This window comes from Varanus komodoensis, unplaced genomic scaffold, assembly GCF_004798865.1.
Source record: "Varanus komodoensis strain SLA01 unplaced genomic scaffold, ASM479886v1 scaffold2, whole genome shotgun sequence".
Classification (NCBI taxonomy): domain Eukaryota; kingdom Metazoa; phylum Chordata; class Lepidosauria; order Squamata; family Varanidae; genus Varanus; species Varanus komodoensis.
In genome coordinates, this window is record NW_025335568.1 from 32,674,184 (window position 1) to 32,700,447 (window position 26,264).

The 26,264-nt window shown below is 40.3% G+C and overlaps 1 protein-coding gene across 2 annotated transcripts in view; it reads left to right on the top strand.

Moving 5' to 3' along the window:
• NCK2 (NCK adaptor protein 2) overlaps positions 1-26,264 on the top strand; it is an 81,046-nt gene that overhangs the window by 12,297 nt on the left and 42,485 nt on the right. The window contains exons 2-3 of one of the 2 annotated variants that reach the window (XM_044428658.1): positions 1,327-1,427; positions 19,850-19,919. The gene's annotated coding sequence lies outside the window, so the exon portion shown is untranslated. The remainder of the gene's footprint in view (positions 1-1,326; positions 1,428-19,849; positions 19,920-26,264) is intronic. The other variant, XM_044428657.1, reaches the window with a different exon arrangement.

Below are 26,264 nucleotides of genomic sequence, written 5' to 3' on the forward strand. Positions count from 1 at the left end.
AGACTAGGGTAGACTATATAAAACCTGTTGAAAACTTTGTCTAACAGCAAAATCAGTGATGTTTGGTGACTTCTGTTCATATGTAAAATAAAAAGGAGAAAGTAGTAAGGTTCATGTATTTTCCACACAGCTGATCAAAATAATGGCCCTTTTGGTCTATATTATTTGTGTGTATAGCTCACTGGAAAGATAAGCTCACTCAGTTATGTCCTAACATTTGGTGGCTCAGGAGCAGCAGCACCACCACCATTAAAAACACATTTTAAGAGAAATTGGATAAAAGATTTAAGAGAAAAGAATAAAGATACATACTTAAAAACTAAGTTGGGGGAGCATTGTTGCAATTTAGGGGTTAAATTCATCTCAGGTCTGCGAAGTTTTAAGCCTTTCTAAACTGGTAGCAATGCTAGGAGAAATAATGCTGAGAGGTCTGAATGATCCCCTTCCCCATATAGTTGCAGAACTTTTACATAGCCATCAGCTCCCATACTGATGTGGTTTTGTGTGAAGAGGGCTCAAGATCAAACAACACAATGCAAAAATAACACTCAGAAATAAGTCTTTTAAGCAATACTAGTGTGTACGTCTTCCTTCAGTTTTAAAAATGAGGAGAGAAAGTTCATCTCTTGCTCCCTATGAACTCTGCTCCAACACAAATCCTCCAATTCTGCAATTTGCTTTCATTGGTTAAACGCTCCTTTGCTGCATACTGCAATCCCCATGACTAGTATTATTTTTTCTTTTAAACACCCAGATGTAGCTCCCAGTGGCACATTTAGTACTAGCTAATCTGATCCTAAAACTGTTCTATCAGCACATACCCTTAGGTATATTGAAGAGATATAAATGTACATTATGATGAGTTGGGATGTAAGACATAGTCTCTTTCCAGGAGCATATGCCTGCAAACATGTACAGTCTTTCCCATTGTGGTGTCCTCCAGGTAGGTTTGGCCACAGCTCACCAGTTTCAGCCAGTGTGGACAGAAATGTAGGAACTGGTGCCCTACAGATGCTTGGGACTGTATGTTTGGAAAGGCAGCATGTAATGTGTCACCCCTCACAACAGACAGTGTGAATTTTTCTTAACTTCCATATTCATGTTTTGATCCCCGACCATTTCTATTCTTTTTTTAAATAATCTGATGTAGTCCTTTAGAATGTATTCTGTTGAGATTAATCATTGGTGTGTGAAATGACCAAATTATAACAATGGACATTTTGTGAAGCAAAGCATATTCATGGGTGGCTAACAGCAATGAGTTTATTATACCAAAAAGTGGCATTTCTCATGTGTTGAAATTTAGTAATCTATCATTTTTCCTAGCTACAGTTGGAAGAAATCTGGCAAAAGTCCTAGTATAAGCAGCAAAAGAAAACAACCGTAGCCTTCCAGTTAGGGAACGATCATCTTTAAAGTGTGCAGAGGTATTTGAAATTCTAACTTACGACTAATACCATATTTGTAAGAGTGATGTCACATAACTTAAGAGCATTAAGACATTTGATCAAATAGAAATGTTTTGGGGTTGTGGGTGGCAGCTGAAATATATAACATAGTGGCAATTTTTGCAACAAGGGAAATTTCCACAGGGAAATGTACAATGGTTGCTTCTTGTGATTAGAAGTGTCAGGCCAGAATGCCTTGCTTATCTTGTGTTTTTGGCCCCCTACAACTCCAACTGTATAGTTCTGGTAGTATTCTTTATTGTTAGTGCTCTTAAATGTATGAGAACCATATAACTTTTTAGCAGCAGATGTTCACAAGCAGAAATGGCAAACCTGATGGATATTTTTGCAATTAGCAATTCTATACATTTTGGCAGACACGGGAACAATGTACCACAGCAGTGCCATTTCTGATGGTGTACCTATGTCAGCTGTAACATGTGCATCAGCCCTAACATTTGAGGGTTAATTAATCTGGATGATGAAACTGAGAATGCAGCTAGTAATTGTAAGTGAATCTTTTAAATAACTCCCAACCTTGTTACATTAGATTACTTTGCTGATCAGAGTAATGCGAGCAATCAAGTGTCAAATCTGAAGAACGTTTCTGAATAGATCTCTTAGGATTCCATGATGCCTGTCACTTAGATGTTATGTATGTACTTTGTGATGAGTGTTCTCTTTGTGAATTTTCTGCCTCTAGAAATAATTTCCATTTTGAAGCCCTAACTCCTAATGGTATGTAATTTGATTGCCACTTATTGATTTTTGTGTTGTGGAAAATATTAACTAGATCAAGGATTGTTCTACTTCATCATGAATCACTATTTGCCTTAAAATTAAAAATACAAATTACTGTGAGTATAAAGAGGTCTCTCTTTGCTAGCAGGCCTTTGTTTAAGTAGCAACAGAAACAGAGATGTACCTCAGGCACTGAAAAGTGCCCCCCTTTCTGACATTTAAACATGTATGGTATTTGCATTATATGTTAACTTTTCTTGGAACCTTATCTTTATATTCACCTGTTTGGGAATTTCGTCTCCCATTGAAGTTCTCTATTGAACTTTGTCTGACACCTGTTTGTTACAGTGATATTCTGTGTTTTCTTTCAAGGAGTCTAAGATGGTATACATAATTCTTCTCTTAATTTTTATCTTCGTAGCAGCCATGTAAGGTAGCTTAGGCTAAGAACCAGTGACTGGTCCAAAGTCACCCAGTGGCTTACTACTAATAGAATAATGGGACTACTCCTGTGTCATTATATAAGGGAATGGGAGAAAGAGGGAAGCACAGGGAAACTATTTGTGAATTAGATGATGTGGATAAAAAATTTGTTAATGCTTATACATCATAGCATGGAGACAAAAATTAAGCCCACCAGACTACTCTATCAACTGTTAGAACAGCAGTATCTATCTTTCTCACTTCCCTGCTGATTTTGAGATTAATATCCTGGCTTCCCCTGGGTTTGGGGATAATTTTCAGGATAATTTTTGGGAGTCAGTACAGAACCTGCAGTGCAGAAGCAGACCTGAATGTTGAAAAATTAGCTCCAGCTTTCCTCTAGCATCTTTTGTTATATATGCATTAAACAGTAATAGAAGACCAATGATGTAGCAGTTACACAGAATCATTGTTGCATATATCTAAGCAACTATATTAAACAATCATCAAGCAGGCATAAAATAAGATTAAGTGCTTATGTTTCTGCGTAATGTGCAGGCATACACCAACATACATATATTGCAAGCACAGATCAACATAAGAAGCCAGCACAATATGTTGATTAGAGCACTGGTTCCCAAGCTGTGTTCTGTGGAACCCTAGGGTTCTGCAAAAGCCTTGTGGGAGCGCCTCAGAAATCAAAATTAAAACAGATTTTAACATGAAACCACATGAGGCCAGCTATTTGATTGTCAGTTGGCATCCAAGCAGCAAACAAGGGAATGCATCATGTCGTTTGGTTCCTAGGACAGTATTGCCTAGTGTTGGGAATAATCAAAAGAATTAATTTGGGAAATTACCATATAATTGCTTTATTTGATCATTATATTTAAAATGTTTTCCTTTTATTTCCAAACTTACTATGTTATGCAAAGCACTCAGGCAATAGGAGCAGATGAAAGAAGGAAGAACATTGTGGATTCTTAAGGCTTAGTAAAAATCAGGGATAAAGTTAAAGTTCTATGGGGGAGAAAAGTCTTCATAAAGATTCCATGACTGAAAAAGTTTTGGAACTGCTAGATTTAGAGTACTGGTCTAGGACTGCAGTGATGCAAGTTCTGTTTAGGAGTTGTGAGGATAGCATAGCACTAAATATTTGTGAAGTCAGCTTGCTTTGAAGCCTTCAGCAGGTCATTATCTTTCGTATTTTACCTTCATCTGTTTTTGGTCCACAACATACAGTTTTCTCTGATAGTGAAAAGTTATCACTAAGAAACTGATATATCTGTTTCAAAATAGATACTAGGAAACTGGGTGAAGTGCATGACTTCATGGCTACCATGATAACTATGGGGCTGACCCAGTTTGTCATCAGCCTAACCCATGTGATAGATCATACCTATATCTTGTTTTCTCTGACAGGCAGGAAACTCGTGATCTGAATGTGTGGAGGGGGGAATTACATCTAGCCCCTTGCCATGGTCAGAAGTGACCATGCCTCTCTTTGAAGGTGGGGACTGATTCATATGGCTCACCCTCCAAGGCTAATGGTCCTTCTGAATTCCTGAGATCTCTGAAAGAATTGTTGTGTGTGTGGCACTGCTGTAGAAGCCCTCATAGCTGTCCTTTTTTTACAACAACTGTGGACTGGTCAATATTTTCATAGAGCTCTGCAGCACAGCCCCATTAAATCTCTTTCTTAGGTCACTACTAAAATATGGAATGAAGTCTTGAATATTTGCATCAGCTTTAATTTAGATATTTCAACTTCCAGCACATCTCCCAATGTCCTGTCCTTGCTTTATAAAGTAAAATTGTGAAATGTGGTACATTCTAGTATGCATAATACATAAATCACATTTATATGCTGCTTTCCCCTGCTTGCTAGTAACTCAAGGCAGCCTACTTGGTCCTTTCTGTTCTAGCCTTTCAGCAACCCTGTGTGTTAAGTAGGGGTGAGAAAATGTAGAGGAAGGCTGAAAAGATAACATACCTAGTATTTCTGGCTACTCTAGACTCAGATACCATTTCACAATGTTTTAAATTATTAGATGGAAAAGTAATTTCAGAAGTTGCTGTCGTTTTGGATCCTGGTGATGACTGCTTTTTATTAAAAAACAATTACCTTTTCTTGAAGGTTTTAATAATCTGTTCCTCCTTTTTCTGTGAGAGGGAGGGGTAGATTGAGTTTCAGGAGTACTGCTTGAGTGACCATCTTGTGCAGTTCAGAAGTGCTGCAGAATAATGCACAATAGTAGTAGATGAAGGCTTTCTTATTGACTTATCCTTCCAGAAATGGAACTGGTGAAAGAAGAGATTATCCCTTAAAACCTTAGCACCAATCTATTTTTCCTATTGGCTTTATCTGTATTTCATACTTGGTTTTGAAGAAGCACTGTACATTCAGATTATGTAGGACATCTGTATTTGAATATATTTTTTCTAGGGAAGGATTAGTTATTAAGCTAATAAGAGCAGTACATTTTTTCCAATTTCTTTGTTTCCCCCCATCAAAACCCCCTTTTTCAAATGAAGTCCTTATTTTGAATATACACTGCTCACTTGGTTCAAAACTGAGCATTTCTTCTCTTGACCATGCAAACTCAAAAACTTCCATTTTATATTGAGACGAACTCTCATCATTTCATCTACTGTAATTGCTATAACTGTGAAATTGTTTTGAATATATCTATATAATAGTTTACAATGCTACAATAAATCCTTTGTTTAATACTTTGAAAAATGTTCGAAACAAAATTTCTCCTGTAATGTTTTCATTTTCATCTTCATTATCCTGTAACTAAGAAGCTTTCAAATATCCCTGAATGTGTGTAAGGCCCTAAAAGATCAGCGTTATGGTGTTGTACATTGGTGTATACACCATGGTTGGATCCAAAGTGTGTGTGAAAAAAAAGCTCACGAATTTTTTCATCCCCTGCCCTGCTTCAGTTTAATACAAAATAGTCCTTTCATTCAATTCCCTTGGGGCCCAAAAATGACCTTTCAGAAGTGCAGAGGCTATGATGAGAGCACAGGCAGGAAACCCCACTACGCATATGGTTGTTTTGATCCAAACAATCTTAATGGTTTCAGGCATTGAATGAAAGACCCTTGAAATCATTAAGGACTAAACCTGGATCCAGCAACTTTGAGCAAATCTTTAGACAAATATTTTTAGGTGCTTCTTTCAGAAAAAGCTAATTTAAAGCTGTTAGCTCCATATTGCCCATTTCCCTTACTGTATTATATTTGATTTAGAACTTTTTATTCTGCCTTTTCTCTAATGATGTAGTTAGGACTTGCCCTCATTTTTATTTACTAAATAAATGCAAGTGTGTACCTCTCTCCCTCCACGGCATCCAAGGAGGTTTGAAAAAATACAGAAACAAATAATAACCAAACCCCCCCCCCATCTTCCCATGGTATAGGCCAGTGGTAGAGAACCTATGGCACGCCTGCCACAGCGGGCATGCAGAGCCCTCTCTGTTGACATGTGAGCCAAGTTGCCCCAGCATTGCTCCAGCACCAAGCATTGGATAACAGCGCACACAGGGGCCATGCGCATGCTCAGAAGGGAGTAGTGGTGCCAGGCGATGACATCACAAGCCGCGACACATTAGCCGTGACTCATCTGAGCTTTCGCATGGCTGGTCAGTGTGCTGCCAAGGATATATATATATATATATATTTGGACTGGCTGTTTTCAGGTGTTATTGCAGTGTTGGCACTTTGCAATACATAAGTGGGTTTTGGGTAGAGGTTTGGGCACTCGGTCTCTAAAAGGTTCACCATCACTGGGTTAGGGTTAGAACAACGAGGTGTCCTGGCATGATTTTGATGGCTGGAATGTGTTTAGAATGGGCAGAGATGATGAGCTGTGCAGAAAAAGCTACTCAAGGAGGGCTCTTTCAAAATTGCCCCTTTCAATGGTATTTTACCCCTGTATTAGGGTTGGGGAGTGTACCAGGCTAGGGTTAGGACCTGTGGCACACGTGGCTCAGTGGGCACGCAGAACCCTCCCTGTCGGCATGCAGGCCAAGTCGCCCCAGCGTCACCCCAGCAGCCAGGCATCGGATAACAGCACACATTGGTGCCATGCGCATGCTCGGAAAGGAGTAGTGGTGCCAGGTGATGATGTCACGTGCCGTGACTCATTAGCTATGACTCATCCAAGCTTTTGCATGGCCAGTCAGTGCACTGCTAAGGATGTATATACATTTGCTTGGGCTGGCTGTGAGTTGTTTTTTCTAAACTAAAACTGCAGTTTTCAGGTTTTACTGCAGTGTTGGCACTTTGCGATAAATAAGTGGGTTTGGGTTGCTGTTTGGGCACTCGGTCTCTAAAGGTTTGCCATCGCTGGGTTAGCCTAATAGAAGATCTGTTCAGGCTGGGAAAAGGTCTCTTCAGGAACTGATGGCATGAGTTCCTGAGCCTGAGATTCTGCCCTAGGGCTCTAAGGTAGCTCTAGGGAAAGTTGTGGAATGACTCTTGGCCATCCCTCAGAAGCTCATGGAGTGGGCTGCCTGGTCTGAGCTTTTCGTATTGTCCTTCTATCACAACAGTTCTGTAAGGTAGGGCATGCAAACAGTAGCTCATTGAAAGCTGCCTAGTTCCATTCATGGTCAAGGAGAGCCGATTTTCTGTGTTTTAGTCTATATGCTGTCTTGACTGTTCAGTTTACACCTACTCTACTCTAAATCTCTGCTTTCTCTGACAGCTAAACATGCAGTGCCATCGACAAGGCAAGCTTGCACATACGGAAAAGCGCAAAAGCATGCTTGTGATGAACATGAAAACATTAATAAAAATACAAACAAAGGTCCATGATATTTTGGGAATGAGTTTTTTTTAAAGGTGGGGAACCAATGTCAATTGCTCCAAAGTGCTGCTGGGGCATTAATGGAGGAGTGGTTGCTGGGTGGAGCATGGGCAGTTATGGGGTTTTACCTGCTCTTGCCAAGAAGCCCAATAGCTGATCCTCAAAACCCACAATGAAATTTTTCTTTTGAGTGTGGATGCACAACAGCCCAGTGTGGATCAGACAGCCCCTAAAACAAGTCATGGGTTGTTAGAATAGCTTAGTACTGAAATTAAGTTACTGTGTGGGAAACAGTCCAATGTTACATGACTCGACAAACCACCATGACTAGTTACCAACCATGAGTTGTCATGCTGTGTGAACCAGATCGGTTTGTGGATCACTTTTTATTACGTAATTATAAACAGCTACTAGATCAAAGTTTGGACTAGACAATGAGCTTGGTATCCTTCTGCAGTTGGTGGTCCATCATCAGGGACACCATATACCAGTGCAATGTAAGAATCAGTGCTAAAACTGTATCCCTCTTTCCTAACTACCGAATTTTTCCCCATGTATAGGACGTTCCCCACTTTTCCTACTCATCGTCAGCGAGCAAGTTGTCGCCGCCTGTGCGCACCGCCTCGCCATCCGTGCGCACCGCCTTGCCATCCCCCCACTTGTTCGCGCCACTTCGCTGCCCCCCACGTCGCCAAGCTGCCCCCCACCCCGTGCGCCACCTTCCCGCCCGCGTGCGCCGCCTCCGTGCCACCCCCGCGTGCACGATCGCACCAGTCTCTCCCCCCCCCCCCCGGTATAAGATGCACCTCCATTTTTAAGTAAATGTTTTTAAGAAAAAGTTGCGTCTTATACATGGAAAAATACGGTAAGATTTGACGATTTAGTCATTCCATTTTGACATTTAAGCTAGCATAGGATATATATAAGAATGGATTTCCATTTCAGTTAATAATTTCTATTGGTAGTTACTGTTGGTATCATTATGTGAAGTACAAGCAAGATACTGAAGGAAGTTATTGTTGATTCTTGTCCAGATTGGTATCAGTTTCTTTCTTTCTTTCTTTCTTTCTTTCTTTCTTTCTTTCTTTCTTTTTGTATTCTGGAATTCTTGTCCATGATTTTAATTTATCTGGCTTCTTAAATGCTGTTCATTTAAGTGTAGCCCCTAGATCCTTGTCAACTGAAGATGGTGTCTTCAGAAGTCTCCCTGCTGAGTCTTAATTTACTAGGTACTATGTTTCTGAAATAAATACATTAAAAACCTGTGACATTGAAGTGCTTGGAGATTTTGTGAATCATGTCTTAATTTAAGACTTAATGGTTAGATGTTGGAATTGATGAAAGAGTTCACAAGGAAACAGAAATGAGATTTTTGTAAAGAGGTGAAGAAAAGGTGTGTCCATAACTAGCTTTGTTGTTATGTTTTAAGTCATCTCTGATCTATGGCAAAAATGTTGTATCCTTGACAGCTGTGCTCAGCTCTTGTAAGCTCTAGAATGTGGCTTCCTTTATGGAATTGATGCTTCTCATATTTGGTCTTCCTGTTCTTCTGCCTTCAACTTCCCATAGCATTCTTGTCTTCTCCAGTGAACTGCCCACAGTATGACAGCTTCACTTTTGCCATTTTTTTCCTGCAGGGCAAGTTCTGCTTTGATTTGAAGCTTGCCTGTCTTCAGTCCAGAGAATTCATATAACACCATATTTCCAATGTATCAGTTTTCTTCTTGTCATTTTTCTTCACTGTCCTGCTTTCACATTTACACATGGTGACCATAACCATTATTTCAGTGGCCCGTCAATAGAAGGGTTTCCATGTTGAGGAGGTTAAGATTATAATATTATTTTTGTAGGCTGGACTTCTGTCAAACATCAAAAGTACTTAGGTTCTATATGAAATGTGAAAATTAAATGTACAAGCACGTTAAATGTCTGGACATACCATTCTATTAAATTATACTTCACATTTCTGTTATGTGGTCTTTAAATGAGAATGAAAGGTACATTCTTCACAGAAATTAAGTTGGTAGAAGATCTTTACAGAAAGAACTGCAATATTCACCTGACAGTTGGGAAAGAAAATAATCAATTCTATACTGCTGCTCCTGTAAAACCACTGTATCCCTTGTCTGTTACCTTATTTCTTTTAACCATGGTTGCTTGCTGTCTGAAAACCAGGCCGGAACCAGACTTGCTCTGGGTCGGCTTGTCTGCATCGTGTCATGTTCCTTCTGCGCAGCCACACACCTGGTCCTGAGTCTGGCTCCTGCCCCAACCTTGCCAGGGGGTGGTGCACAGTTTTGGGCTGGCCACAGTGATGGCTGGGAAGGGAAGCATTCCCCACACAGTTGCCTGTGGAGAGACACAGTGCTGCCCACATAGGCATACTTCCTCTGGCCCATCCCTGTGCCTGCAGCACAGTAGCCTGCAAAACTCCCCAAACTTCCCATTTAGTTATAACTTGTGAATAATCAAATCTGTGAAAGTTAAGTCTATGAAAATTGAGGTTCTACTGTATATCGTGCTTGCTATTATCCTCAGTTTCATGTATCCACTGGGGGGCTTGTAACCTATCCTCCACAGATATGGGGATCCCATTGTATATAGCTCCACACAAACAAACTAGGTAAGAGTAGGCAGAGGAAAAGCTTTATTGAATCCAATCAAAGGTAGACTTTTATATATTTGATATGAATGGCTAGGGTTTATTTGAAGTTTTACATGTCATCAGTCTGACTCCTTTGGCATCCTCTGTGATCCACACAATATTCTATGTATATTCTTGAATAGATGGATCGGTCAAGACCGTTATGATTAATTTTGAACTTTTAACAAGCAGCAAATACTGTTGTGCCTAGAAAATAGTGTAAAGTTGTGGCACCCAAATGGCCACTTGGAAAGTTGTTCAAATGCTGAAATCAACAGTATATATGGATTAAGGATGGTAGTTATTGATTACATACCTGTCCTATTGATTTCTGTGGAAGTACTGAGTATAAATAAATGTGAATCCAGCTCAGTATTTACAAGCGCTTTTCTGTTCTGAAAATAAATGTTAATAACTTTATCATTGATAAAAATATGTATTTAGTACTTCCACTTTTGTAATTGTGCAAAATTATTCAGTCTATTGAATATATTGTAATTTGCAATTTTAATTTTAAAATTAAGGGAATTAGATTTTTACTTTATAAAATTATGTGGTGTTTCTATGAGAGAAAGAACCAAGCACTAGATGGACTTGCTTTGGTTAGATGCTTTCTAAAATACTGTTCTAAATTCTAAATGCTTCTTCTACATTGTGATAAAACCAGGATATAATTCATCGAACTGATTTCAGAACTGTTTATTAGGCTAATTCATATTTTTGTATGATTTCTGCATCTAATTTTGCCAAGGCTCTCTTCGAGGGTTTTAAAACAAAAATGAGATGATTGGATTTGTGCTCAAATATGTACATAAATAGCTTTGTAGGTGCCATTAGATTGACAGACAAGACAGATGACATAGCAAGTCTGAAACAGAACATTGTGTGGGGATTTATAGTGTTCTGTCATCAGTCATTGACACAAATGTAATAAAATATACAAAATACCAACGTGACAGAAACCCAGTGAGTAGGGCAAGTCCTACCATAAAGCAGAATGACCAGCTGTCTCAGTGGCAGGTTACAGGATAGGTGGAGAGATAGTCCAGGTATGGAATGACAAGCTGTGTGCAGCACAAGCCCTGCCTTACACCCCCAAGGACCCAGTCTGTGGTCCTAAAGGGCAGTAGAAGACCCTGTTCCATTGCTAGTGTTGAATAATATTTAACTTGTCCAGTTGTTCTGTACATAGAAGGGGTGGCTGCAGGGATTGATATCTTACTCTTTGTCAGGGATAGCAAATTGTCCTGGACATCCCTGCCAGTGAAAGAAAAACATCTTTTAAAATCATGCTGCAGTCCACGTTACTGCTGAATTTTTGACAGTAGTATGCTTAGTTTGTTTATAAAGCATAAAGATGATAGGCTATTGTTGACTGAAGTAGCATAATGAACCATGCTATTAAACCTGCTTAACACTCTTCTTGATAAGCTCCTGTTTTTAATCATTCTTGTGTTTGCTAAGCTATACTCATTCAAACTTAAACCTTTTCATGGCTGATCTTTGCTTCAGCCCAAATATCTGTGGAAAACAGGAAAAAAAGGGATTTGTCTTTTTATGAGCCTGTAATGTCAAACTAGTTGTTCTGTAAGTTTTTCAAGTTCTGAAGAGCATACATTCCTTTTTGGTATGCTTTCCCTGCCATCTAGGAGACGACTATGCAGGGTTTTTTTCCCTTGGAAAACTGCTGTATTTTTGAGTATAGATTCTCTCTTTTGCAGTAGGGCTTAGCACTGATTCTATTGGGCTGATGCAGCTGATGTCATTTTCCTCATGGAATGGTCTCTGATCCCTTGGATGTTGACATTAGCAAAATAGAGGTGTAGACCATTTTTGGCAACTCCTTGTCCCTTCCTTCAGCTCCAGATCTGCTTCAGAGGGTTGAAGGCCCATCTGGGACTACAGAAGATGTGATACAGCAGATTTCAGAGAAGTGGGAGGAAATTTACTACAAATATCCTTTCCTTTTCTGTTCTGTTGTCAGAAGCCTCTACTGAATCAAAAAACTTTTTCCCCCCAATGGAATGAAACCGTTGTCTTTCTCCTTTCCTCCGAATTTGGTGGTACATCTTATTATGTAAGGTACTATGGTTGAACAGTTGCCAAACAGATTAAAGAAAAGGTAATTTTCAGTTAACTTAAATTTAGTGCACTTGTTGACTTCCAGAAAACATTGCACTGATTCTTATATTTGGAAGTAAAGAGAAAAACTATACACACTAATTGTATATATTTAATTTGATTTCTATGTTGCCCTTACGCAGAAAGCCCAAGGTGTCTAACAGCCTCTACAAAATTCAATACCATACTTACCATTAAAATCATAATTCTGAAATTTAAATTAAAGTATATTCTAAAATACAATAAAATAATCCACACAGCTCAATCGACAAAAATCAACACACTTGCCTTTGCTGCATGGAGAACAGTTGGGCGCTACCACTGAGAAGACTGCAAGATATGGTAGCCCACAGGCCCCATTTCTCAGAGGCACCACAAAGCCTTTCCAACTTTAAACTCCACAACATTGTGAACCCATTTTGCTCCCAGGTGAGCAGATTGAAGCACGTTTAGGCCTGTGACACTTCATCATTTTAAGAAGCAAAACAGTGCAGTTAGCATAACACATATTACTGATATCCATTTCCTCCCTTCAAAAAACTTAAAGTTGGTTAAAATTTCATAACTCATAGAATAGTAGAGTTGGAAGGGGCCAGAGGCCATCAGGTCCAGCCCCCTGCTCAGTGCAAGACTGCAAAGTTAAACCATCCCTCTCAGATGTCTCCAGCTGTGCCTTGAATGCCTCCAGTGTTGGAGAACCCCATCTCCCTAGCTAATTGGTTCCGTTGTCATACTGCTCTGATAGTCAGGAAGTTCTTCCTCATGTTCAGCTGGAACCTGGCTTCCTGTAACTTCAGCCCCTTATTCCACGTCCTGTGTTCTGGGACGATTGAGATGCGATCCTGGCCTTCCTCTTTGTGACAGCCTCTCAGGTACTTACAGAGTGTGATCATATCTCCCTTCATTATTGTCCTCTCAAGGCTAAACATGCCCATTCCTAGCAATCTGGCCCCACAGGGCTTTGCTTTCATTCCTGGGATCATCCTTGTTGCCCTCCGAACCCTTTCCAGTTTTCCTGCATCTTTTCTAAACAGTGGTGCCTAGAACTGGACACAGTGCTCCGGATGAGGCCTAATCAGTGTGGAGTAAAGGGTAACTAGTACTTTGTAGCATTTGGAAGTAATACTTCTATTAATGAATCCTAAAACAGCATTTGCCCTTGTTGCAGCCACATCATTGTTGACTCATATTCAGCTTCTGATCTGCAACAAGAGCCTTTTCCCTTGCAGTACTGTTCAGCCAAGCATCCCCGTCTTGTAACAATGCATTCGGTTTCCTTTTCCTACTTGCAGAACTTGGTATCACTTTGCTCTCCTTTGCCTAAGTAAACTGCTTTTCTTTCTTGTGGTTTTTCCCTCTTCTACTCAGAACAAACTTTACTCCTGTCTGCAATCTACCCATTTTCACTCTTTCTTCCCCCCACAAAACAAAACAAAACAAAATTTCTACCCACTTTCCTGATCACAGTTAGCCAAGTTTACCCATGCTTTCTCTGTGTCTTTCTCCTTTTGGCCTCCCTCCCATCTTTTCCATGGCATCAATTGAGGTTTTGCTTCTCTCATAAAAGTTGTCTCCATCCAATTCCCCCCCCCCCGCCTTCTTTGCCTGGGCAAGGGGCATATTGTGGAGACCTGTGCACACTGCTAGGCTTTCACAAAAACCCAGAAACACCAGGCTAATTGTCTGAAGGCCAGCTTTGGAAGACAGCCTTGTAAGCAACAGACTCTTTCCGGAAAGGACGGGATCATAGTTCCACCTCTGAGGCGAGCCCCCCCCCCCCCCGGCTGAGCTGTGGCAAGTGCATTCATGGGGCACTTCATTGAAAGCTGTGCTGAAGTCAAAATATACTATGTTCATAGCATTCCCACAGTCCATTAGGAAGTTTACCCAATCAACAAAATTGATCATATAGCAAATTGTTTTTGTCTATTGCTGGGGATTTCTGAAAGTAATGAGTTGTTGAAGTTGCCTAGTTTAGCTTTGAAGTCAATTATCAGAGCTATTTGTTTAAGTGGCAGTGTCTCAGAATGGCAGAATGAATAGAATGTTAACAATGATACTTTATGAAAATTGGATTTAGGTTTCTGCTTCCCTTGGGAATGGCTAGGTTTTGGCTAAAAGACTTGAATGATATAGATAGAATCATGAGATACTTATGATTAGGCCATTTTCATAAACTATTTGAAACACATTGTTGAAAATAGCTGATCAAGCACTTACAGAAAATGTATCATTTCTGACTAAGATTGTTATAGCTAAGCACTGGAAGTCATCCAAAGTTCTATCAAGTTACTGTGGTTTTTGTCAGTGGTCAAAGAAATAGAATATTCTAATTCACCTCCAACTAAATATTGGAAACGACTATGTCAATCTTTATTTTATATCAACCACAAGAATCAGTGTGTTCGTTCAGTGTTAGACAAATTGATCAGCATCTTTTTTTCCCTGTTTTGCAGGAATGAGTGGATAGGTGAGTGTCCAAAGGAACACAGAATGGCTCAAATTTCCCCCTCTGAGGCAAAATACAGCACAGTGTCCTTAGAAGGGGGAGTTGGCAGTCTTCTCCTTTGCAACTAGCATAGAAAGAACCTTTCTGGCTGCTTTTCTAAGATCAGAAAATTGACCTCCGACTGAGAAAAGGAGATGCGCTGGTGTGTGTGTGTGTGTGTGTGTGTGCACGCATGTACACGAAGAGATTGGATTAGTGGTAGTACAGTGGTGCCTCATACATCAAAATTAATTTCAGGAGGCCTTTTGAACTCTGAATCATTCCAATTCTGAATAAATTTTCCCCATTAGAAATAATGGAAAGTTAATTAATCCATTCCTAGACGCTTAAACAATAGCCATTTCGATAAACTTAAACAGCAAATATGGCCTCCTGAAATGAATTAAGTTTGTCCTTTGAAATTCAGTGGAACTTGTTCTGTTTAGATAGATATAGATATGATTGTGTGAGTAATTTAGTATGTGTTGCCTCTTAGGAGTTAAGTATATCTTTTAAAAAAGCAAATCTTACTGTAGATTCTTGAAATTGTCAGCATGTGGATAATGATATACAACCTCATGTGACAGTCTGTGTTTTTGTTGTGTTAATGTTCTCATATGGTTGGAGCCTGATGGGGTTGCAGTAAGCAGGGACAAGGGGCTAATCCACAGCAGCAGCCAATTGCACAAAAAAGGAAAAATGGAGGCAAATTGACTCTGAGGTTACATCTACAACGCAGAGAGGGCGAGTGATCCATATCAGAGTGTTACATGTATGTGTGTGCTTCATCCAGCACAAAGCAACTTTCCTTTGGAACCAAATTTCTCTATTCCAGCAGCAACCCACATTTATAAAGGAAAGGAAATTTGAAACCACTATAAAATCATGAGTGCCAAGTTTGGGGGTAGGAAGAAAGAAAAAGAAGAAAGATCCACACAGCAGCACAAATCTTTTCCTTTGGACCCATGTTACTCAAGTGATAACTCCTCTTGAAAAAGAGCTACCAGATGTTTAGAACACAGACTTTTACCTTTCAGGTGGCCATGGGTTTTGGAGGCAAAGTTAGTAAGGACTGATCTGTTATACTAGGCTCCAGTGTGTGTAGATACTTCTATTGCTTTATAAAAGCAGAAAAGAGATGGAGTCTGATCACAGACTCTGGGCACCCTCCATGGATAGCCTTTTTCCAGATGAACAGCTGGAAGCTCACTGATTTGGGAGAGCTGGATCAGGATTATATATTTGGGAGTCAGACCAAGCATCCCTATGCCATCCCCAGACACTGCCTGGTCTTGCAGATGCATTGCCAGCAAAGGTCTGGAGGAAAGCATGTATGGCTGTAAGCAGCAAGCTAGCTCAGAAGCTATGAACTGAAGTTGGGGTAAGGGAACATTGTAGCAGTGTGGAGAGCAGGTATTTGGTAATTTAACAGCAAGTGACTTGTGGTGGGGGATCTCTGGTGGATAGAAATAGGGAGGAGATAGTTACCATCCTACCAACATGAAGCGATTGGTTGCTGTGGAGCCTGTTACTGTAGATCGTTAGCATGTTAGTTATTTTTACTACAAATAATTACCTGCTTAAGGAATATAGGTGTAATTGTTTTTTTGATTTGATGGTATAATGAATAGTGTACTATAAAAGAGACTATGTTAAATATCAAAAATATTAGATGGAAGTTAATCTGTTGTGGAAACAGATTCCAAAGGAATGGAATTCTAGGGAAAATTCTTCATTTTGAGGACCAAATTAGCACTAGACAATTATGTCCAGGGCTACATTCCAGCAAAAAGTGGGGTATGCAGCCAGTGCTGGTGTATGCCCTAATGCATTTGTCCCGCACTCACATTAACTCAAATATATTCTCCTTTTCCCAGTCAGGGAAGGAGGAGGGGAAAGCAAAGTGGACTGAGCAAATGTTCTGAGGCCAGTGTGTCTTTGTATATTAGGCTACAGGTTCTTTCTGAACCCCTCATATGTCTGGCATGCTCATTCAGCACACTCTGGGATCTGCACAGGTCTGTATAGACTGGTTGGAATTTAAGAGTAAAACACTGAGCAGCCATTAAATCACCCTGGTGTCATTGTAGCTTTTCTTTCATACCGCAGTGTTAGCTGTTTCTCATTTACACTTCTTGTGTGCTGAAGATTGGCATGAGAGCAATGGAAACTTGCTCTGATATTTTGGTGTTTTAAGAAAAGTAGTCATGCTACAAGCAATAGCAGATTATTGGCTATTCTCCAGCATGCCTGATCACAGAAGTTGTTGGATGAAGCCCTCCTGGTAGTTCCTCATGATCCTCTGATTTATTTAGAGTTCACTCACACTAGAGCTTTTAATGTGCTTTTCTGTGAAATTCCCTGACAATTGATGTCAGGCCGGAGCTAATCTTTCTCTGTTTCTAGCATCTTCTAAATCAATTTGTATTTAAGCAAGCCTAAGTAAATGCTGGGCCACAGTTTTGTAGAGATAATTTTAAATATTTTTATTCTATTTCAGCATTTGGTATTATTGTTCACCATTTAGGAATAGTTTATAATGGAAACCAGTTTATAAATGTTGCTGATGAAAGGGGTTTTTCAACTAAAACTTTAATTTGCAAAACTAACAAATGAAAGTTGCAAAAAAAGGGGGGTTGCTTTCTTGAACAATTTGCTTAATAGTTGTTGCTGTGATAGGTTTGGGGAAAGAAAGTAGTCTTCTAATTGCATTGGAAAATCGGCAGGCAATCCTTGCTACTTCTGCCAGCTTGCCCAGTGACAATCTCCACCGATGCTCAAGTGGCATAGCTTTTCTGCATATTCCCCTTCCCTCCTTTTTTTCCAGAGATTGCTTTTTGCAAATGTGTGCAAGTGCAACATAGAATATTTTTAAAAATTAATGAAAATGTGTGTAAATTTCTTGCACTTAAAGGAAGCATAAAACGGGTGCTGGCTATGACAGTACCTCCAGTCTGCTGCTTGAGTGCTTTGATTGGACTGGAACTGGCTGTCAACTTGAAAATTGCAAAATGCAGTATGGGGGAGGGTGATAGGATAAAAAGAAAGGAAATGTGGTGAATGATAAAAATTGCTCATGATCGCAACAGGGAGAGAAGCTAAAGTGATTTTAGCTGCTAGATTCTGTGGGGTACCAGCTAGAGGACCAAGGGGGAAGAGGGGGCAACACATGGTGAGTCCAAGGGTCTGTTAGGAGCACTGTGGGTTTTTGTGTATAAACAATCCACAGCTGGATTGACAGGGTGGCTTAGAGTGATGTGTGAATTAGCCCAATAGGTCTATGGTCCTGATGGGTTTTGTGGTGTTTGTTTGTGAAGCTATTTAGCTTGTGTGTTGATCTAGGCAGTATCTCATGTTCCCAGCTGTAGTGAACAGGAGGGAGGGAGAGGGTAACAAGGAATGAATGTGAGCAAATATACTTGCACATATTCAGACTTCATTCTAGTTTTGGATTGGGAGTTGGATGGATAACCTGAAAGTTTCAAATGCAAATGATCTTTTTCAAGTGACCATAATTTAACCCACTTTAGTTTCAGAGTAGCAGTTTTGAAAGTTTCAGCATTTTATTTTTAACTTTGATCAATTTCTAAAGTTGTCACGTGCTAAACTTTTCTGGTACTTGGGCTTGGATAGGTACTGCAAAGAATAGGCAGCTGGTGCTTTTGCTATTAGCCGTTTATCTTTGATCTCCACAGTAATGATTATCTGTATGTTTGCAGCAAAGCTTCATTCAGAATATTGTATCATATTATTGAACAAGTAGCACACCATTAAAAAAAAACCCTTTTCCTTGGGAGACTGAAATAAACAATATTTTAAAACTCCTTAAGCTGGCAAATTCTGAAAAAGGAGCTGTTGGTTTTAAAATGAGGCTTGTGTTAAACCTCTAAAGAAACACAGGCTTGTTTCCACCCCCTCCCCTTGCTTTGGACTTCTTTCCATTATAACTGTGTTAGATAGTTGTATAGGAGTTTGGTTTTACATAGTTGCTTAAGACTAATTAACAAACATGAACTGTTAGAACATCCTGACTAAGAGTTATTTTGACTGTTTCATAAGTGTAAAGCATGTAAAGAAATGTTTGTGTTTTGTCTCTTTAAGTTCCATATCTGGCTTGAAGGATAGGGAAAAGGCACATTCTTTCCCCCATTCAGGCAATCATGTTTCTAGAGGAAATTCAGATTTCTTCACATAAGGCTCTGAAGCACACAGAAAGGAATGATTAGTATCTTGCACAATCAAATCTCAGCTTTTGTGCATTTGTTTATTTGCAAGTTTGCCATCAGTAATTAAATCAAAATTTTCTCTGGAGTTTTGTGACCTACTGTGTAAAATTGCAGACAACGCACAATTGTATGGGTATTTTTCTGAAGCATACTTTGTGGTTGTTTGTTCCACATGCTACTACCATATATATCAGGATATAAGATGACCTTGAAACCAAAAATAGCAAAGCAAAAATGGAGGAGGATGTCTTATATGTTGGTATATATGGTATATCAAGAAAAAAGGAAGAGAAATTCATGAAGCCATTGCTGCAGCTACACCAGCGTGTGTGAAGAATGGGGTGGGGGGGTGGCAATACAATATGTGTATGGTCAACAGCATAGGTTTAGGTGTGGGTGCTGGAGGTGGTTTGTGGTTTTTCCACTTTCATGGAAGTCCTTTGCTGCTAACCTCCATGGATGTGGAGAGCTGACTGTACTTTATTATGTTACTATCAATAGCCCTATATTTGTAATGAAATTTTTTAGATCTAACGAATGAAATACATTTGCAAATGTGGCTGAAAATTACAATTTGAAACAAAAACAATAGGGCAAAACCTGTCATTTTCCTTATTTAGGCTAGGTAAGCATAATTCTATTCTGTGGAGCTTTAGTTTGAGTTGGCTTATTTTGTTAGCCTTTTAAGTTTATTTCTGTTTTAAACAGATTCAAAGGCTAATAATGAAACAATGTTTGCCTCTGTTCAGGTGACTAGAGTTCTAATCACTTCTATGTATACCTTTTTATATATAATATTTTTTATGGGACTTGTATCTACATTCTGATTTATATTAATTTAAGACTAAAACTTACACTGAGTAAATGAATGCAATTAAAATGTTAAACTAATGTTTGTCACATTTAGAATTTTAATGAAATTATCTATCTTTGTTTCAGAAACATCTGAAAGCCTAACTTTGCTCCAAGGTCCTCACTTTCAGCATCTAGACTCTGAATTGTGTCAAAGGTAAATTTATTTAGATTTCATTTTAAATTGAATGATCACTCTTTGCTAGTGATTATTATTGAGCTAAATTTGGTGTATTTGAGACAGTTCCAAAAGGATGGCAGTAGTCTTTCATGTTTCTCATGTCCAGTTTTAAATGTACATATGAGTGGTTTGTATGGTTTAGCAAGGGTCTCTAACCTTTTGGGGCCCATTTGACATTTTGAAGAACTGCCCTGTAAGGTTCTGGGGCTCAGTCTTAAAAATGCTAGGCCTTCCTCATAAGTGTTACATGTGCACCGTGTGTGCTGCTCTTTCTAGCTTCTCTGTGGTTTTTTGTTCTCTGTTTTTTCTTTGTTTCTTTGGCTGCCCTTCTTTTTCTCTCTGGCTTGTCTTTTCCTATCCCAAGCCTCTGGTGCTTTCTCCTTCTGTCACTGTAACTGGCCCACTGCCTCCTGCCCTCTTTCCCCCCATAATATGTCTGTCTGTCTCTGGTTTCACTTTACTGTCTATCTGTCTCTCTTTCTCTCTCTGACTTCTCTTTATCTCTTTATTCCTTTCCCCCTCCTTCTTGATCCAACTGGAGCAATTCATTTGCATGGGGTGAGAAAAAAGCCCCTCTCCTGAACATTGGCTGGAGGGTGATGGTGAAATCCCTGACCACCAAGAAGGATTCTGTTGCCCCCAAGGTGGAACAGCGACCAGTACCAAGGGCATTGCTGCCCCTTGGTGGAGAGTACAATTTATCTCACTTGTCCCAGATATTTCTCAGCAAGAAGAATGTCCTCTCTTTACAAAGGCATCCGTTGATTCACTTGTACAATGGGAAAATAGTTTGGTGTCTGCTTCACCTTCCCAATCCATTGGTGCCTGTGAATGTGATTATTTTTTCAGTGTAGCTCCACAGAAAACTATAGCATGCTGCTAATTTTAGAAAACTACAATTGCTGAGAGTATTGCATGTACATTTGCCAAAACCCAGAGTGTATTGCTTTGACAGTTTAACATAATGATGGGCAATGGAGGCCTGTTTAATTTCAGACATAGTTTCTGATCCCAAGACATTCTCCCACTTGTTGTGCCCCTGAAATGGAGGAAAAGCAAAACTCCAGCAGGAACCCTTCACTTGTTCTCAAATGCTGATTCTGAGAGATAATCCAGGAGGCCTTTAATGTCCTGTATTGGTGAGAGACCAGCAGCAGAGACTGCACTAGTTCTCTTTTAAAGCACCTCAACTGTTAACCCTTGCTAGCAAGCAAAGAGAAGAGCTAATGTCAGCAGCTAAGATGCTTAAGGAAAGAATTCTGTTCCTTGGGGAGATCCTGAGAACAGTTCTGTTCATCTTCATAGTCTCTGTGCCTATTCAGACTAGCATTTTTGAAATGACTAGAATTTAGAAACTGTGTTGAAGGATTTAGCTGTCCCTTCACAAGGGGAAACCCTGTATTGTGATGTGCATGGCTAGAGGGGAGGGAACACTCTTTCCCTCTCGATTCTCTTTCAGTTGCCACCTCATAAGTTTTTTTATCTGTGTCATCTGTAAATGTACTGAGTGCATCATATCGTTGACTCTGCTTTCTTTCTGAGTAGCAGGGTTGGGCTGCATTTGTACTTTCAAATTTGCTAATGAGAATAGCTGTAAGTGTCTGTATAGTGTGATCAATTTATCTTCATGTTTCTGCTATAATTTATGACATTGGCATTATTAAGAGATGAAGCAGTGATTGTAATGTAACTTTCAGTAATCAGTTTCCATTGTAAGTATAGGCACATAATGTATATTTATAAAATAATGTATAACGTGAAGCTTCCTTGAATTTGACTTAATTTGACAGAATCTGTTTAAATGTCAGTTGACCTTTGTTGATGTTCTTTACACAGCTGCAGCTAGCATTCACAATAGCAGAGTCTTTGTTAACTGTACTCTTACTTTACCTGTGCTTTCCTGAAGGGAGTTGGTGTTTGTATACTTTATTCTGCCATGGTTAATGGTAATCAGCGTTTGGGATTATAAGGACTTCTGTGATCATTTAAAGGCTGATACTTGAATTATTACCTTGTAGAATCCACACCAGCGAGAAGGATATAAAAACCTGATTCATATACTAGGAAAACCCACCATGAGTAACCAGCCATGATGCGTTGTTGTTGTCTGGATCCCATGTAGTTTCTTCAGGGTGGCTTTATTTTTCCTAACAAAGGAGCCAGCCTGAGAACTTTGGTTTAGGGTCGTTCCTGCGCATGGTGATTTGTTGTTATCTGAAGCCAGCAGGGCAACTTCATTATGGGTTGATGGGAATAACTATAGAGCTGTCCTACTTGCTTTTATGATCTCATTAGTGACTGCCTTTCCACAGATAATGAAATAGAACTTTGGAAGGAACGCTACTTGTGCCTTGGCTTTTAAAGTTTGTTGCTGTTGTTGTTCCTCAAAAATGTTAAATTGGACTCATTAAAAAAAAAAAAAACTAGTGTTGTCAGTCTTTCACAAGTGTATATTTCTAACTGTCTGATGCACGAAGATTTACCTGATCAACCTGTCTGTGTCAGCTGTGGAAGGAAGCAGCAAAGTGGAGTAGGCTTGGCAAGAGGAGACGGCATACAGAATAATTTGTGCACAGTTGCGGGGGGCGGTAAAAAAAGCAGATGCCCCAATGTATTCCGCACAGTTTTAAAGTTGCTCTGGCACTTCTCAGTGCCCACCAGCTTTTCAACATTTCTTTGAGTGTCCAGCTGCTCCAGAAAAGGGAGATATTAACAACTCCTGCCCCTTTATGGAACACTTACCATGTGGTTACTGCAGTTCCCTGCCACTTTTAAAATAACAATTCCTGAGGAGGAAACTGTTAGTGTGGTGGGGCTAAGGAATGCTGCATGTCAGCCAGCCTGCCAGCAGTGGTTGATTTGGCCTTTCTGCAATACAGCCATTCGTTCCTCAGCCAGTTGTTTGGCAGCTCAGAGGCAGAACAGCACTTGACCTGAGGGGACGGGAATGAGAACTTTTCCCATGCTACCAAACTAATGCTTGTGAATAAGCAAAGGACCTTCATAGATTTGGCCATTGTGTTTCTGGACTACCCACCCATTTCTCTGAGGTTACTTTACTGTTTTAAACCATGTTGTGCATTGATGATAAATCCAGTATAAGCTGTTAGAAGTTAACAGTTCTCTGAAATTGAATTTCTGATCTGAAGTTGGTGCAAGTTATTCAGACTTTTCTACAGTTGTCTTTAACATTGGATATAATGAGAGAAGTTTCCAAAACCAATTAAGACTGACTAGGATTATGTATATACAAATGGACTAAGTCCCATTGAACTCAATGGGACATTAGTGTAGAACTTGTAGTATTGCTTGTAGTAGATACAACACACTGTAAAAGCTGTCACCCTAGAATGTTCAGTGTGGCAGACAAAAGGGAGTGTTAGCACATGAACTGGATAGGAAAGTAGTACAGTCATTTTGACTTGGGACTACTATATTCCATTATATGCTTGTCAGCCCAGGACTCTTTAAACTTGTGATTATGAAACCTGGCATTTTGAGGTGGCCTTTTGTTTGTTTTGGGAAATCTTTTGAGGCATTTACAGTCATTAAAATAAGTACTTTCTATCTTGAATGCTCCTTATGGAAAGTAGATAAATCTGCACTGACTTTGGAGCTGGAGAATTAGAAAGTAAATTTTCCTTTCCTAATAACCTTAATTGTCATTTTCTTTCTTAATGTTTAGCTAAGAACTCTCTTCACTCCTCAATTCTATTCTTCTCACCTGCATGCAAAGGGACTATAGCTAGCTGGCAGCATAGGTGGTCTTTGTGGTCTCTGTAAATCGCACAGCCGTTCTGCACCTGTGTGGAGTCTCTATTGGGAAACTTCAATAGCGGAGGAATTTTTGGCAGGAACCTCGCCCACCTGCTAATGCATCTTCTGCATGAGCTCCTGTTCATTCTCTCAGTTCATCTTTGACCACCACTGTAGTAGGCTCAGGGAAGTTCTTCTCCATAGGACTGTGATTTGCTGATGTTTTTAACATCCATTGTCCTGGTTTTTTTTTCTGGTTATCTTATTTTTACCCTCCCTTTTTATTCTTTAATCCTTCCCTGACCTAGAGATGTCAGGGAACTACAGGGAACAATATCAACACTCCTGTTCTTCTATCTCAGGTTGGAGTGTCAGATTGAAATGGGCCCTATCTTGCTTCATCATTACTACTGGGATAACTGGTAATCATATCCCCTGATTTAAGACCACTTTGGATATACAGCTACTCAGTGATAGCCCACCCCCTGCCACACAGTCAAGGGGCCCCTTCAGATGATGTGTTTCAGGTACCACAACTGACTCTTGCCAGAACAATGTCTTTTTGGCACAGGGTGCCATCCAGTTTTCTGGCACCATGGAAGCCACCAGTGCAAATCTTTGAGCTCCAGCCAAAGCCTGTTTGGTGTACTTTTCTGCCTTCCAAACCAGTTCCAAAAGGTCAGATAAGGAATGTCAACTGCACCATCTGTGTTATTTGCCAGATACTTTAGTAGGTATTTAAAATCCAACCTCTCCATCTAGAGGCCTGTTTCTTAGATCAGATCAGATCCTCTAGATCAGGGGTCTCAAACTCGCAGCCTGCGGGCCAATTGCTGGGCCGGGCAGGGCACAGGGAAGGGGCCCTGCGGCCTTCAAAGTGTCGGCGGCACCCAGGCTGGCCGCAGTATGAGCAGCCCACCACCACCACGGTGGTGGAATACTTGATGCAGCTCAGCCTCACCTAGACTCTACTTCCAGCGGCCCCCAGGTAAGTTGAGTTTGAGACCCCTGCTCTAGATGGTTCAGTTGCTCAGACTGCCAGCATAACAACAGCTAGGATTGATGAACTGGTATTCAGCTTGATGTACTTAGAAACGTTGACACCGACTATCGTTTGATTTCTGCTGATGTTGTTGCAAAACAGTATATGCAGTGTAATAATGAAACAGTTGTGAAAAGCAGTTTCATTGATGGTGCCTGCCATGAAAAGTCTCTAGAATAGGTACCCAGTCCAAAGAAAGGATGTATCATTTTTCTTTTCCCAACATTGCCCAACATCATGGTAGAGTCTTTCCAGTCAAGATCTGGTGGGGTTCATCATTCAACAGAGAAGGCTGTCAGTTGGTTCTCATGGAGTGACATATATTCTTCATTGTATTGAGCTGCAAAATGAACAATTACCAAGCCAAAAAAGTTTAAATAACTTCATTGACTTTTTTTTAATCTCTCTTTTTAAAAAAGGGACTGGCTTACAATGATGGATCTGAAAGATTCCTACTTTCATATAGTAATTGATTACACCAGTGATGATTTTTTTTCTTTTTGACTGGCAACACCTCCTATCAGTGTTGTGTTCTCTCATTTGATCTCTCTACAGGAGGTGTTCACCAAATATATGGCAATAGGGCATATACATCTACCCATACCTAGACTCCTTGCTGTACCCCAAGAGAGAAACTTCTCAATTCCATCAATGAAACCCTCATTCTTTTGCATCTATGTGAACTGCAACAAGTCCACCCTATTCCCCATCGAGTATATTGGGACTGTCATGGGCTGTCCCTTCCTTCCACAGGATCGCATTGATCTTGATTGCCTTAGTGGAGCACCACATTAGGTCGTGCTGAGTTCCAGCTTTCTCGGCACCATATCTTCTAGGCATGGTAGCAGTTTCTGTATCAGTAGTGGAATTTGATTGTATCCACGTGTCCAGTGCAGAATTGGCTCTTGTGACATTTTGACACTGTACTCAATGCTCTCTGTATGAGACTAAAGAGCCAGAGCTCAATTGCTGCTTTCCTTCAGTGGTGGACATTTGTATTGTCCCTCGTTAGCTCCCTGCAGTGGGCCAAGGGAGTTCTTTGAGATTCTAAGGACATGATAGGCAAGATACAGGTTTACTTAGAACAGGGGTCCTCACACTTTTTGAACAGGGGGCCAGTTGAATGGTGCTGGAAATGGGCATGAGCCAGCAAGGTGGTGCGGGCGGGGGGGGGGGGCACGGGCCAGGGCAGGGTGTGTGTGTGTGTGCATGGCGAGGCGCGCGCGCGCGCAGAGATCCTTCTCTCTGAGCGAGTCCAAAATGATCTTGCGAGCAAGCTGGTGCCTCGCCACACGTGTGGAGAAACCAGAAGCTCTATGGCGGGCCAGATAAATGGGCATAGCAAGCTGGCTGCGGCCCACGGGCCATAGTTTGAGGACCCATGACTTAGGAGGAGGAAAGTTCTTAATTGTGCCAAGCAAAGTACTAGCTAGCTTTTCAAAGGGTTTTGCAAGCAAGGCATTTAGAACACTCAATGTGGATGGCCTGCTAAGAGGCTCCAGTGAGCTGGAAAAGACAGTCAG